The 13,381-nt window shown below is 50.2% G+C and overlaps 1 pseudogene; it reads right to left on the bottom strand.

The window, feature by feature from the left end:
• Positions 1 to 312: 312 nt before the first annotated feature.
• The window catches only part of LOC137352895 (high affinity cGMP-specific 3',5'-cyclic phosphodiesterase 9A-like), a 77,484-nt pseudogene continuing 64,415 nt past the window's right edge, over positions 313 to 13,381 (bottom strand).

The following is a 13,381-nucleotide window of genomic DNA, read 5'->3' as shown; positions in this document are numbered from 1 at the left end:
TCCCAGTCTCTCCACATTAACCGAAGCCCCGCATCCCCGGGACCGTTCCGGTAAATCTCCCTCCGCACCCTCTCCAAGGACTCGACACCCGTCCGAAAGTGTGTGGCGACCAGAGCTGGAAGTAACAGCTGAACTAGCATTTTCTAAATGGTTTAGCACAATGTCCTTGCGTTTGTAACCTACGCCTCCATTTACAAAGCCCAGGACCTGTGCATGCTTGGCCAACTGTCTCAAACATATCCTCTCCGTCACGACCTACAGCAGGAGTAGGGGCTAGCTGGGTGAAGGGGTGACACTAATTGGACAGCTCGTTCAGAGAGCCTGCGCAGACATTAGGGATGACTGGCGATTCCCATGCCTGACTGGAACAGACACGAGCTCTCCAAGTTCGGTTGCACAGTCTCTGCAGAGTTCACTGGTGGCAAAATGAGTCTGTGATGTCAAGGAACCTGTTTTGAAAGAGAGCGAGATGGCAGGAAACAGTTTGAGTTAACCTTCAATGGAAAATGTAACACATAGCAGTACGAAAACACATCGTCACGTGTTCAAACAAATGCAGTTTTATTCATCGTGACTTGTGGTCAAACTCCGCCGAAAATACATCGAGGCTCTTTTCCCCTACAGGGGATTGAGTTAGAGGAAGTCTCGCTGCAATTCTACAGGGCTTTGGTGAGACCGCACCTGCAGCACTGTGTACAGTTCTGCTCTCCATACCTAATGAAGGATAGACTTGCCTTAGAGGGAGTGTAATGAAGGTTCACCAGACTGATTCCCGGGATGAGAGGGTTGTCCGATGAGGAGAGGTTGAGCAGAATGGGCCAATATTCTCTGGAGTTTGGAAGAATGAGAGGTGATCTCATTGAAACGTATAAAATTCTCAGAGGGTTTGACAGGGTAGATGTTGAGAGGCTGTTTCCCCCCCCGTCAGAGAGTCTAGAACTAGTGGTGGTGGGGGGTGGGGGGGGGGGGTCCCAGTCTCAGGATAAGGGGGTCGGCCATTGGAGACTGAGATGAGGAGGAATGTCTTCACTCAGAGGGTTGTGAATCTCTGGAATTCTCTACCCCAGAGAGCTGTAGATGCTCAGTCGTTGAGTGGATTCAAGACCGAGATCGAGAGATTGTATTGAATGGGGGAGCAGACTCGAGGGGCCGAATGGCCTCCTCCTGCTCCTGTTTTTGATGGTCTTTATCTCCCTGCAGAAAGAGTTGGCTGTTGAGTTTGATGTTAGGGAGCCTGGGTGCCTAATTAAAACACACTCGCATTCCAACCCTTCAAATTGCCTTTAATGGTTTGGTCCCTGGGCTCGTTTCAATGATGGAAAAGTCCAACTTGACCAGAGCAGGGAAGGAGATGCACAACCCTGCAGAATGGGCCTATAATTGGGAGCATGAATTTCAGTGAGATGGAGCGGTCTGGTAGGAGAAATAGAGAGGCCCGCCTACTGTTGGAGAAAGAAGTGTCTAAGTGGGCATTGGAGAATTCAAATACTCCCCGGGACAGGTACAGCACGGGGGTTGGATACAGAGTAAAGTTCCCTCTACACTGTCCCCCATCAAACACTCCCAGGACAGGTACAGCACGGGGGTTAGATACAGAGTAAAGCTCCCTCTACACTGTCCCCCATCAAACACTCCCAGGACAGGTACAGCACGGGGGTTAGATACAGAGTAAAGCTCCCTCTACACTGTCCCCATCAAACACTCCCAGGACCGGTACAGCACGGGGGTTAGATACAGAGTAAAGCTCCCTCTACACTGTCCCCATCAAACACTCCCAGGACAGGGACAGCACGGGGGGTTAGATACAGAGTAAAGCTCCCTCTACACTGTCCCCATCAAACACTCCCAGGACAGGGACAGCACGGGGGTTAGATACAGAGTAAAGCTCCCTCTACACTGTCCCCATCAAACACTCCCAGGACCGGTACAGCACGGGGGTTAGATACAGAGTAAAGCTCCCTCTACACTGTCCCCATCAAACACTCCCAGGACCGGTACAGCACGGGGGTTAGATACAGAGTAAAGCTCCCTCTACACTGTCCCCATCAAACACTCCCAGGACCGGTACAGCACGGGGGTTAGATACAGAGTAAAGCTCCCTCTACACTGTCCCCATCAAACAGTCCCAGGACAGGGACAGCACGGGGGTTAGATACAGAGTAAAACTCCCTCTACACTGTCCCCATCAAACAGTCCCAGGACAGGGACAGCACTGGGGTTAGAGACAGAGTAAATCTCCCTCTACACTGTCCCAATCAAACACTCCCAGGATCGGTACAGCACGGGGGTTAGATACAGAGTAAAGCTCCCTCTACACTGTCCCCATCAAACACTCCCAGGACAGGGACTGCACGGGGGGTTAGATACAGAGTAAAGCTCCCTCTACACTGTCCCCCATCAAACACTCCCAGGACCGGTACAGCACGGGGGTGAGATACAGAGTAAAGCTCCCTAAATAAAAAAGAAAGCAAAAAGAAAAAGAAAGAAAAATAAAAACGGGGGGTTAGATACAGAGAAAAGCTCCCTCTACACTGTCCCCCATCAAACACTCCCAGGACAGGTGCAGTACGGGGGTTAGATACAGAGTAAAGCTCCCTCTACACTGTCCCCCATCAAACACTCCCAGGACAGGTACAGCACGGGGGTGAGATACAGAGTAAAGCTCCCTAAAAAAAAAAGAAAGCAAAAAGAAAAAGAAAGAAAAAAAATAACGGGGGGTTAGATACAGAGTAAAGCTCCCTCTACACTGTCCCCCATCAAACACTCCCAGGACAGGTACAGTACGGGGGTCAGATACAGAGTAAAACTCCCTCTACACTGTCCCCATCAAACACTCCCAGGACCGGTACAGCACGGGGGTTAGATACAGAGTAAAACTCCCTCTACACTGTCCCCCATCAAACAGGATTGATCATTGCGAGGCAAGTGGCTTGATGGAGGGGATACTGAATGGATGCTCCTTGCTGATGTCATGCAGGGCCCCACCCACAAAGAATGAGGCACATTAATTTCTCCACATGAACGCTGATTTTTAAACTGTTTTTGGAGTAAAGACGGAACTTGCTTTTTGAATGGAAGCAACACCAGACTGGAAGGACGTTTGCATATTTACAGTCGGTGCTTAAGGGGGACAAAGGAACATTCCCTGCTCCAATTTAATCCACAAAGGACTTTTGATTGCCAGACGCTGAGGGTGCAGGAGCTTGCGTTCCAGGTTAACTGCTCAGATGGCCGAATACACAAACAGACGTGGTCAGACCAGTTCAGTCACGTGACTAACTGACTGTCGGAGTTTCTGAATTTGAACTTGACGCAGAGTTTTAAATCTGGCAGAAGGCTCCTGACTCCTGGATTGGGAACATCTCTCCCACCAGTTTCGGAATCCGCTGAAGACACACGAACACCAAGAGAGAAAAGTCTCCGACAGTGAACGAGGTTTAAGAAGAATACTGGGCCCCAACGAAAAGCAACACCTACCTCCATTCAAGGACCAAGATTGCCTCTAACTGTTTCACTTTATTTTTCTTCTGTTTTCTGTCTCTATTTGCATATTGCGTATGCATCCCAGTGTGGGCCGCGGTGTGTGTCCATCGGTGTTAACTGAATTAGAGTTTAAGTTTAAGTTTGAATAAATGTCACTATTCTTCTTAAAACCAAAGAAAACTTGGTGTGCTCATTTCTTTACCTTTTCATTGGAAAGCTGTGAAAAAGGATTCACCAAGGGGGAGCTCAAAGCAAGGGTTAAAATTAAACTCTGTTATAGTAAGACCAGGTGAAGGCTGAAAAAGAGACTCCGAGACACCTTTCTCACCTGGTCAGAACAATGTGCAGATTTATGACTATCTCCTGATTCTACTCCCACTCAAAGGTGAACAAAGGAAGAGAACGATTAATCAAAGTGGAAAGCAGAAAGGGTATTGGCTCCTGACTTTTCGGTCTATTTGGAAGGATAGGCCCTGAGAGTGACAGAACTTGACAGCTTAAAGGCTGTGAGGGGTTATTCAGAGACAATAGTTTCCACTGAGTCGAAGAGTGATAATATGGAAACAGGGACTGTGCAAAATGCTCCCAGTGTGGTCTAACTGAGGTACATGGAGACCGGAACTGTGCACAGTGCTCCGAGTGTGGTCTAACTGAGGTACATGGTGACCGGAACTGTGCACAGTGCTCCGAGTGTGGTCTAACTGAGGTACATGGAGACTGGAACTGTGCACAGTGCTCCAAGTGTGATCTAACCAAGTTATATGGAGACTGGAACTGTGCACAGTGCTCTGAGTGTGGTCTAACCAGGGTATATGGAGACCAGAACTGTGCACAGTGCTCCAAGTGTGGTCTAACTGAGGTACATGGAGACCGGAACTGTGCACAGTGCTCCAAGTGTGGTCTAACCAAGGTATATGGAGACCGGAACTGTGCACAGTGCTCCGAGTGTGGTCTAACTGAGGTACATGTAGACCGGAACTGTGCACAGTGCTCCAAGTGTGGTCTAACCAAGGTATATGGAGACCGGAACTGTGCACAGTGCTCCGAGTGTGGTCTAACTGAGGTACATGGAGACCGGAACTGTGCACAGTGCTCCCAGTGTGGTCTAACTGAGGTACATGGAGACCGGAACTGTGCACAGTGCTCCGAGTGTGGTCGAACCAAGGTATATGGAGACCGGAACTGTGCACAGTGCTCCAAGTGTGACCTAACCAAGTTATATGGAGACCGGAACTGTGTACAGTGCTCCGAGTGTGATCTAACCAAGTTATATGGAGACCGGAACTGTGCACAGTGCTCCAAGTGTGATATAACCAAGGTATATGGAGACTGGAACTGTGCACAGTGCTCCAAGTGTGATATAACCAAGATATATGGAGACTGGAACTGTGCACAGTGCTCCCAGTGTGGTCTAACCAAGGTATATGGAGACCGGAACTGTGCACAGTGCTCCCAGTGTGATCTAACCAAGTTATATGGAGACTGGAACTGTGCACAGTGCTCCAAGTGTGGTCTAACTGAGGTACATGGAGACCGGAACTGTGCACAGTGCTCCGAGTGTGGTCTAACTGAGGTACATGGAGACCGGAACTGTGCACAGTGCTCCGAGTGTGGTCGAACCAAGGTATATGGAGACCGGAACTGTGCACAGTGCTCCAAGTGTGATCTAACCAAGTTATATGGAGACCGGAACTGTGCACAGTGCTCCAAGTGTGATATAACCAAGGTATATGGAGACTGGAACTGTGCACAGTGCTCCCAGTGTGGTCTAACCGAGGTATATGGAGACCGGAACTGTGCACAGTGCTCCCAGTGTGATCTAACCAAGTTATATGGAGACTGGAACTGTGCACAGTGCTCCAAGTGTGATCTAACCAAGTTATATGGAGACTGGAACTGTGCACAGTGCTCCAAGTGTGATCTAACCAAGTTATATGGAGACTGGAACTGTGCACAGTGCTCCGAGTGTGGTCTAACCAAGGTATATGGAGACTGGAACTGTGCACAATGTTCCGAGTGTGGTCTAACCAAGGTTCTTTACAATTTGAACATAACTTCTCTGCTTTTTAATTCTTTGCCTCTAGAAAAAAATCGTGCCCGATTTGTATTTTTTAAGACCTTTATTAACTCGCGTGGCGGCTTTCAGTGATTGTTGTATCTGTTCTTCCAGATCCTTCTGTCCATTTAGACTCTTATTTTCCGAGGAGTGTGTTACATTGTACTGAGAATTATCCTATGATTGAGTGTGAACATCACTCCAGTGTTAATTTACTCATGGTATCTCCAGAATCCTTCAGTACCTGATAATGATCTCTCGACTCCCGCAAAGGCTGTATCATCACCTCTTCAATCGGAGAGAACAACTGGGAATGAAGGAGAGCACACAGTCCAGTCAGAGATTCCCCGATCGATGGCCAACTCAGAACCCTTTGCTGGGCTTTGAACCTGATGAGATTCATCCAGTGCCTTTAATGCTCTACATCATCTCCCAAGATCGGAAATCAAACACAACCTGACCCCCGAGCTACACCAGGAGATATTAGGGACCGGCGACCAAAAGCTCGGTCAAAGAGGTCGGCTTTTTAAGGAGCGTCTTAAAGGAGGAGAGAGAGAGAAAGGCGAGAGGTTTAGGGAGGGAATTCCAGAGCTTAGGGCCCCCAGGCAGCTGAAGGCACGGCCGCCAATGGTGGAGCGATGGGAATCGGAGGGATGGGCGAGAGGACGGAATTGGAGGGAGGGCAGAGATCTCGGAGGGTTGTAGGGGCTGGAGGAGGTTACAGAGATAGGGAGGGTTGTCGGGGCTGGAGGAGGTTATAGAGATAGGGAGGGTTGTAGGGGCTGGAGGAGGTTACAGAGATAGGGAGGGTTGTAGGGGCTGGAGGAGGTTACAGAGATAGGGAGGGTTGTTGAGGCTGGAGGAGGTTACAGAGATAGGGAGGGTTGTTGAGGCTGGAGGAGGTTACAGAGATAGGGAGGGTTGTAGGGGCTGGGGGAGGTCACAGAGATAGCGATGGTTGTCGGGGCTAGAGGAGGTTACAGAGATAGGGAGGGTTGTAGGGGCTGGAGGAGGTTACAGAGATAGGGAGGGGTCGGGGCTGGAGGAGGTTACAGAGATAGGGAGGGTTGTTGAGGCTGGAGGAGGTTACAGAGATAGGGAGGGTTGTAGAGGCTGGAGGAGGTTACAGAGATAGGGAGGGTTGTAGAGCCTGGAGGAGGATACAGAGATAGGGAGGGGTCGGGGCTGGAGGAGGTTACAGAGATAGGGAGGGTTGTAGAGGCTGGAGGAGGTTACAGAGATAGGGAGGGTTGTAGGGGCTGGAGGAGGTTACAGAGATAGGGAGGGTTGTAGGGGCTGACAAGGCCTGCATTTATTGCCCATTGCTAATTGCCCTGGAGTTAGGCCATTTCAGAGGGTATGTAAGAGTTAACCACATTGCTGTGGGTCTGGACTCACATGTAGGCCAGACCAGATAAGGACAGCAGATTTCCTTCCCTAAAGTACATTAGTGAACCAGATGGGTTTTTACAACAATCGACAATGGTTTCATGGTCATCATTAGATTCGCTTTTTAATTCCAGATTTATTAATTGGTGGGAAATACCCTGGGTCTCTGGGTTACTAGTCCAGTGACAATACCACTAGGTCACCACCGACCCATCAAGAATAACAGGGGGTGATGTGTGAACAGGACTGGGTGCGAGTCTGGAGTTTAAATGCTGAGAGAAATGGATAAATATTGACACCGGGGAGAACTCCCCACCCACCCCCTCCAACGCACCCCCCCGCTCTTCTTCCAAATAGTGGCCGTGGGATCTTTTACACCCACCTGAGAGGGCAGACGGGGGCCTCGGTTTAATGTCTCATCTGAAAGACGGCACCTCCGACAGTGCAGCACTCCCTCAGTACTGACCCTCCGACAATGCAGCTCTCCCTCAGTACTGACCCTCCGACAATGCAGCTCTCCCTCAGTACTGACTTTCCGACAATGCAGCTCTCCCTCAGTACTGACCCTCCGACAATGCACCTCTCCCTAAGTACTGACCCTCCGACAGTGCGGCACTCCCTCAGTACTGACCCTCCGACAGTGCGGCACTCCCTCAGTACTGACCCTCCGACAGTGCTGCGCTCCCTCAGTACTGACCCTCCGACAGTGCGGCACTCCCTCAGTACTGACCCTGGGGAGTGTCAGCCTGGATTACGGGGCTCAATTCTCTGAAGTGGGGGCTCGAACCCCCAACCTCCTCACTCGAAAGTTAGAGAGAGAGAGAGAGAGAGAGCGAGAGAGGGAGATCGTGCTGGTGCCTCCAAGCCTGAGTTGACACAAGCGCCCACCCACATCTCCTGTTTCTCTTTGTTAATTACCTTTGCCATTGCCTCAAACATGGGAATGAGAATGTACTGAATGAAGCCAATTTGCGTGGCGGGTTTCCTGACCATACCTCTGTCCATGAATGAAGTGACAGGGAGGCCTTCAGAACCTTCTCTGTCGCTCTGATGAAAGAAACAAATAAATCCACGTTAAAGGTTTACAAAGCTTTGTCGCTCCCTCCTCTGACTGCAGCGAACGCGAGAAACCGCGGATGCGAGAAACCGCGGATTAAAAAGCAGAAAGTGCTGGAATAACTCAGCAGGTCGGGCTGCATCCGTGGAGAGAGAAGCAGAGTTAACGTTTCGGGTCAGTGACCCTTCGTCAGGACTGGCAAAGGTTAGAAATGTAACAGGTTTGAAGCAAGTGAACGGAGACAGTGAGGGAAAGAGACCAAAACGGAAGATGTGCACAGGGCAGGAGAGATTAAGTTTCAAAGACGTTGCGGAATAAAAGGCAAAGGGAGTGTTAATAGTTGGCTTGAGAGACAAAGCATTCGCCCAGAGAGGGAGTTGATGGCAGAATCATGAGCAGCCCTGTCCAAAAGTCCCAGGACAGAGATGTGGGCATGGGAGCAGGGGGAGGGGTGGTGAATTAAAATGGCAAGGCCAGCATTTGTTGCCCTTCCCCAATTGCCCTAACTGAGTGGTTGCTCGGCCCTTTCAGAATCAACCACATTGCTGTGGGTCTGGAGTCACATGTAGGCCAGACCAGGTAAGGACAGCAGATTTCCTTCTCTAAAGGACATGGGTTTTTACGACGGTCGATAATCATTTCATGGCACCATTACTGAGACCAGCTGTCAATTCCAGATGTTCATTAATTCATTAAATTGATATTTCACCGGCTGCCGTGGCGGGGTTTGAACCCGTGTCCGCAGGGTATGAACCCGGATCTGGGTTACCAGTACAACGCAGTTACTACCACGTCACCGCCTCCTCGCGCTCACTGCCACATCGAACCTCCTTCGCATTGCAGTCTGGCTCCCAAATAGGGCGAGCCGAACCTGCTGAAATAGACTGGTCATTTTTGGAGGTGGAGATTCAGCCAGGGGAGCAAGCACAGTGCACCCGGCATTTCAAAGCTTCAGTAAATCACAGTGAGAGTGCGCGCCTCTTACCTGCATGAAATAGTCCTGCAGGAGACAGTCCGCCCAGGGTTCGGAGATCTCCATGGGTCTCACCTCGTTTGAGATGTCACAGCATTTGATCAGCATCTGTTTCAGCTGGAGAAGACAGCTCAGTCAAACACGGTGAAGGATTCACCTTGGACACTTGACAGCTGCAAGGGCCAGGTTGTTGAGAGATACAGGTGAACAGGTCAGCAGAGCAACAGGGCGATACTCTCTGGAGTTTGGAAGAATGAGAGGTGATCTCATTGAAACGTATAAAATTCTCAGAGGGTTTGACAGGGTAGATGTTGAGAAGCTGTTTCCCCCCCCGGCTGGAGAGTCTAGAACTAGTGGTGGGGGGGGGGTCCCAGTCTCAGGATAAGGGGTCGGCCATTGGGGACTGAGATGAGGAGGAATGTCTTCACTCAGAGGGCTGTGAATCTCTGAGATTCTCTACCCCAGAGAGTTGTAGATGCTCAGTCGTTGAGTGTATTCAAGACTGAGATCGAGAGATTTTTTGGGTGCTGAGGGAATCGAGGGATAGGGAGGGAGAGGGGAGTTGAGGTAGATATCAGCCATGATTGTATTGAATGGGGGGAGCAGGGTCGAGGGGCCGGGTGGCCTCCTCCGGCTCCTATTTCTGATTGTCTTACTCTCTTAATAAACGCTAACAAAGCACTGGGCCTTATTTCCAGGGTTAGACAATTCAAAAGTGGAGAAGTTAGGTTAAACTCGGTTTACTGTCTCGTCCGAAAGACAGATCCTCTGACAGTGCAGCACTCCCTCAGTACTGACCCTCCGACAGTGCCGCACTCCCTTAGTACTGACCCTCCGACAGTGCAGCACTCCCTCAGTACTCACCCTCCGACAGTGCAGCACTCCCTCAGTACTGACCCTCCGACAGTGCAGCACTCCCTCAGTACTGCCCCTCCGACAGTGCAGCGCTCCCTCAGTACTGACCCTCCGACAGTGCAGCACTCCCTCAGTACTGACCCTCCGACAGTGCAGCGCTCCCTCAGTACTGACCCTCCGACAGTGCAGCACTCCCTCAGTACTGACCCTCCGACAGTGCAGCGCTCCCTCAGTACTGACCCTCCGACAGTGCAGCACTCCCTCAGTACTGACCCTCCGTCAGTACAGGGCTCCCTCAGTACTGGCACCGGAGAGTGTTGGCCTGGATTATGGGGCTTAAATCCTGTAAACAAGTGCTACCCGACGCCTCTAGACCAGGATTGTTTCGCTACCTCGATCACAGCTGCATCTTGACACAGAACTGTAGGTGAAATCTTTCGAGTACTTACTGTGCGGAGGTGGTCCTCATTCTGGTAGTCGAAGATGTCAACGCACTGAGTGAAAACCTCCATGATCTCTTCATGCCTGGCCATATCCGTGGCTAGTATCAGTTCTTTGATACCCTAGATCAGAGGACAAGCGGTGTATCAGACTGTCTGCTGTATACGTACCGAGTCGGAGTGAGATGTGGACGGTTTAACTTGTCAGTGTATCTGTGTACTGTTACCAACCATTAAAGAGGACCCTTTCTGTAATATCACCGAGGCAAAGAGCCTGTCTGGGCATTGGAGGCTGATACAACATCAAACACAAGACTGGGGAAACTCAGAGCTGCCCAAGTATCAGCCCCAGAGTGCGATAATCCATCTCCCTCATTTTTAATTTCCTGCTATCTCTCTCTCTCTCTCTCTCTCTCCATCCATCTCTCTCTCTATCCATCTCTCTCTCCATCCATCCAACTCCTCTCTCTCCACCCAACCCGCCTCCAACCCTAATTTATCTATCCATCTGGCGCCCTCCAATGCCCAGAGTCAGTGCACCAGACTGAGGCAGTGATATAGAAAGCTCTGACACAGAGCCCGTCTGCAGTCACTGTGTTCAGTTCTGGGTCCCCTGCCCCTCGGGAAAGATATACTGTCCTCGGGGGCGGGGTGCAGTGCAGTTTCACCAGAATGACCCCGGGGCTGAAAGGGTTAAATTACGAGGACGGGTTGCACAGACTGGGCTTGTATTCCCTCGAGTGTAGAAGATTAAGGGGGGTGATCGAATCGAGGGGGGATTAAGATGATTAAAGGATTCGATCGGGTCGATAGAGAGAAACTATTTCCTCTGGTGGGGGGAGGGGGGAGTCCAGAACAAGGGGGCAGAACCTTAAAATCAGAGCCAGGCCGTTCAGGGGTGATGTCAGGAAGCACTTCTTCACACAAAGGGGAGTGGGAATCTGGAACTCTCTCCCCCGGAAAAGCTGTCGAGGCCGGGGGTCAATTGGAAATTTCACACCTGAGATTGATGGATTTTTACTGGGTGAGGGGATTAAGGGTTACAGAACCAAGGGGGGGAGATGGAGTTAAGATACAGATCAGTCATGATCTAATTGAATGGTGGAACAGGCTTGAGGGGCTGAATGGCCTCCTCCTGTTACTGTGTAACAGGCTCGAGAGGGGCTGAATGGGCCTCCTCCTGTTCCTGTGTAACAGGCTCGAGAGGGGCTGAATGGCCTACTCCTGTTCCTGTGTAACAGGCTCGAGAGGGGCTGAATGGCCTCCTCCTGCTCCTTCCTTTCACCCGGAATGTCGGAACGGTTTGGGCGGGCAGTCACCGTAAGGGGAAGACATGCTTCCCCCACCGGTCGCGACCTCCACATCTCGGGATCCTCCGTCCAGAAGCCCCCTCCCTCGAACGATGCCCCTCTCCCCCGGCCTACCTCTCGGATCTGCTCGAATTCCTCAGGACCGGTGTTGGAGAAGATGTTGCACTCCGGGTCAGCAAGGATTTCGAAGGTTACGGTGCAGTGATGGTTCTCCAGAACGGAGATGTTGTTGTAGCGAATTGCGAGTTCAGTGCGGGCGTTAATCTGGTATCTGTTCGAGAGAGCAAGTGGAATCTGTTAACGACCGAGGCGGGAGGGAGTGCACTGTTAATTCAGTCCCACTCCTCCACAGGTCACAACATATATTTAAATGTTTCCCATTTCCCGATACGGTCAATCACAGTCTCTATTTTCATCCCATAATAAAACACACCAACCAGATGTCTTTACCAAACAGCAAAATTGAGTATTGCTGAAAACAGAGACATGTTGTTGAAGCTTTTCGTCTTGCACTCATCAGGACAATCCACAAGAATAACCAATGTACATTGTATATTCTCAAGTCTTGTTCCACCAAATGATTACTTCCATAACAAAATTATCAGTTTATTATGAAATAAGTGTGAACCAGTCATGAAGCAAAGCATAAACACACAGCTTGAAATTTTAAAGTTCCCTTTGTACCTTAGCCCCTCACTCTCCCTCGCAAGCACAGACACCAGTTAACTGGCAAAATAAAGGGATCTTTGATTTTAGAGCACTATTACAGACAAAAAAAAATCTTCGGCTGAATACTCGCTCAGTTTTGAAGAAACAGCAGATGAGATCTTGTTATGTTCCAAAACTGGCCTACAGTCTGGCCTCCGAGTACACGAAGACGGGACACTGGGATCTTTCAGAACAGTTCTTTACAGGCGCCGCTGAGAATTAATTCAGCAGGCTCTTCTTAAATGCTGCCGCTCGCCGGGCTTGCCCTGTCAAGGGGCTTGCTTCTCTCACTTCTGTGCCCACATCTTCCCCCAGTTACCAGGGTTTCTGTTCTATTTTTAACTTGAGTCATGTAATAACCCGCGAATGTTGTGGCCAAACCAATTCCTTCAGTGTCCTCGTCATCTCTCTCTTAAAAAACAAAACTGGTCCGACATTTTTTCAGCTGGGCGATGAATTTCCTCAAAAAAACATTTGAACAGAAAACGGAATCATTTTCACACCAGCTCTGAGAGCTGAGTTGAGCTGTGATGTCGGCTCTCTTCAGTTGCACTCATGTACCTGGCTTTCGTGTCATAGATAGTACATCTAACACTTGCAGAATAGTGTGAAATAACACGAATATTTGCAGAATGACGCATCGAAAGTCCACATGGAAACTCTTCCACAGGCTGACAAGGTGGCAGGAATCACAGGACAGAAAAAGACCAACGTGCCTTTCTCTAGCGCCTTTCCCCACCTCAGGATGTCCCGAAGCGCCTAAACAGACAATGAGGTACTTTTTTTTTGAAGTGTGCTCACTGTTGTAATGTAGGAAACGCGGCGGACAATTTGCGCACAGCAAGATCCCACTGACAGCAATGTGATAATCACCCAGATTATTATTTTTTTTTAGCAATGTAGGTTGAGGGATAAATATTGTCCCCAGGACACCGGGGAGAACTCCCCCCCCCGCCCCCCCACCCCCCCACCCCGCCGCACTGCTCTTCTTCCAAATAGTGGCCGTGGGATCTTTCACACCCACCTGAGAGGGCAGACGGGGGCCTCGGTTGAATGTCTCACCTGAAAGACAGCACCTCCGACAGTGCAGCACTCCCTCAGTACTGACCC

Source organism: Heterodontus francisci, chromosome 39, assembly GCF_036365525.1.
Source record: "Heterodontus francisci isolate sHetFra1 chromosome 39, sHetFra1.hap1, whole genome shotgun sequence".
In the NCBI taxonomy this organism is placed as follows: Eukaryota; Metazoa; Chordata; class Chondrichthyes; order Heterodontiformes; family Heterodontidae; genus Heterodontus; species Heterodontus francisci.
The sequence above is the reverse complement of the archived record's forward strand: the minus strand, read 5'-3'. Positions and strand labels throughout refer to the sequence as shown.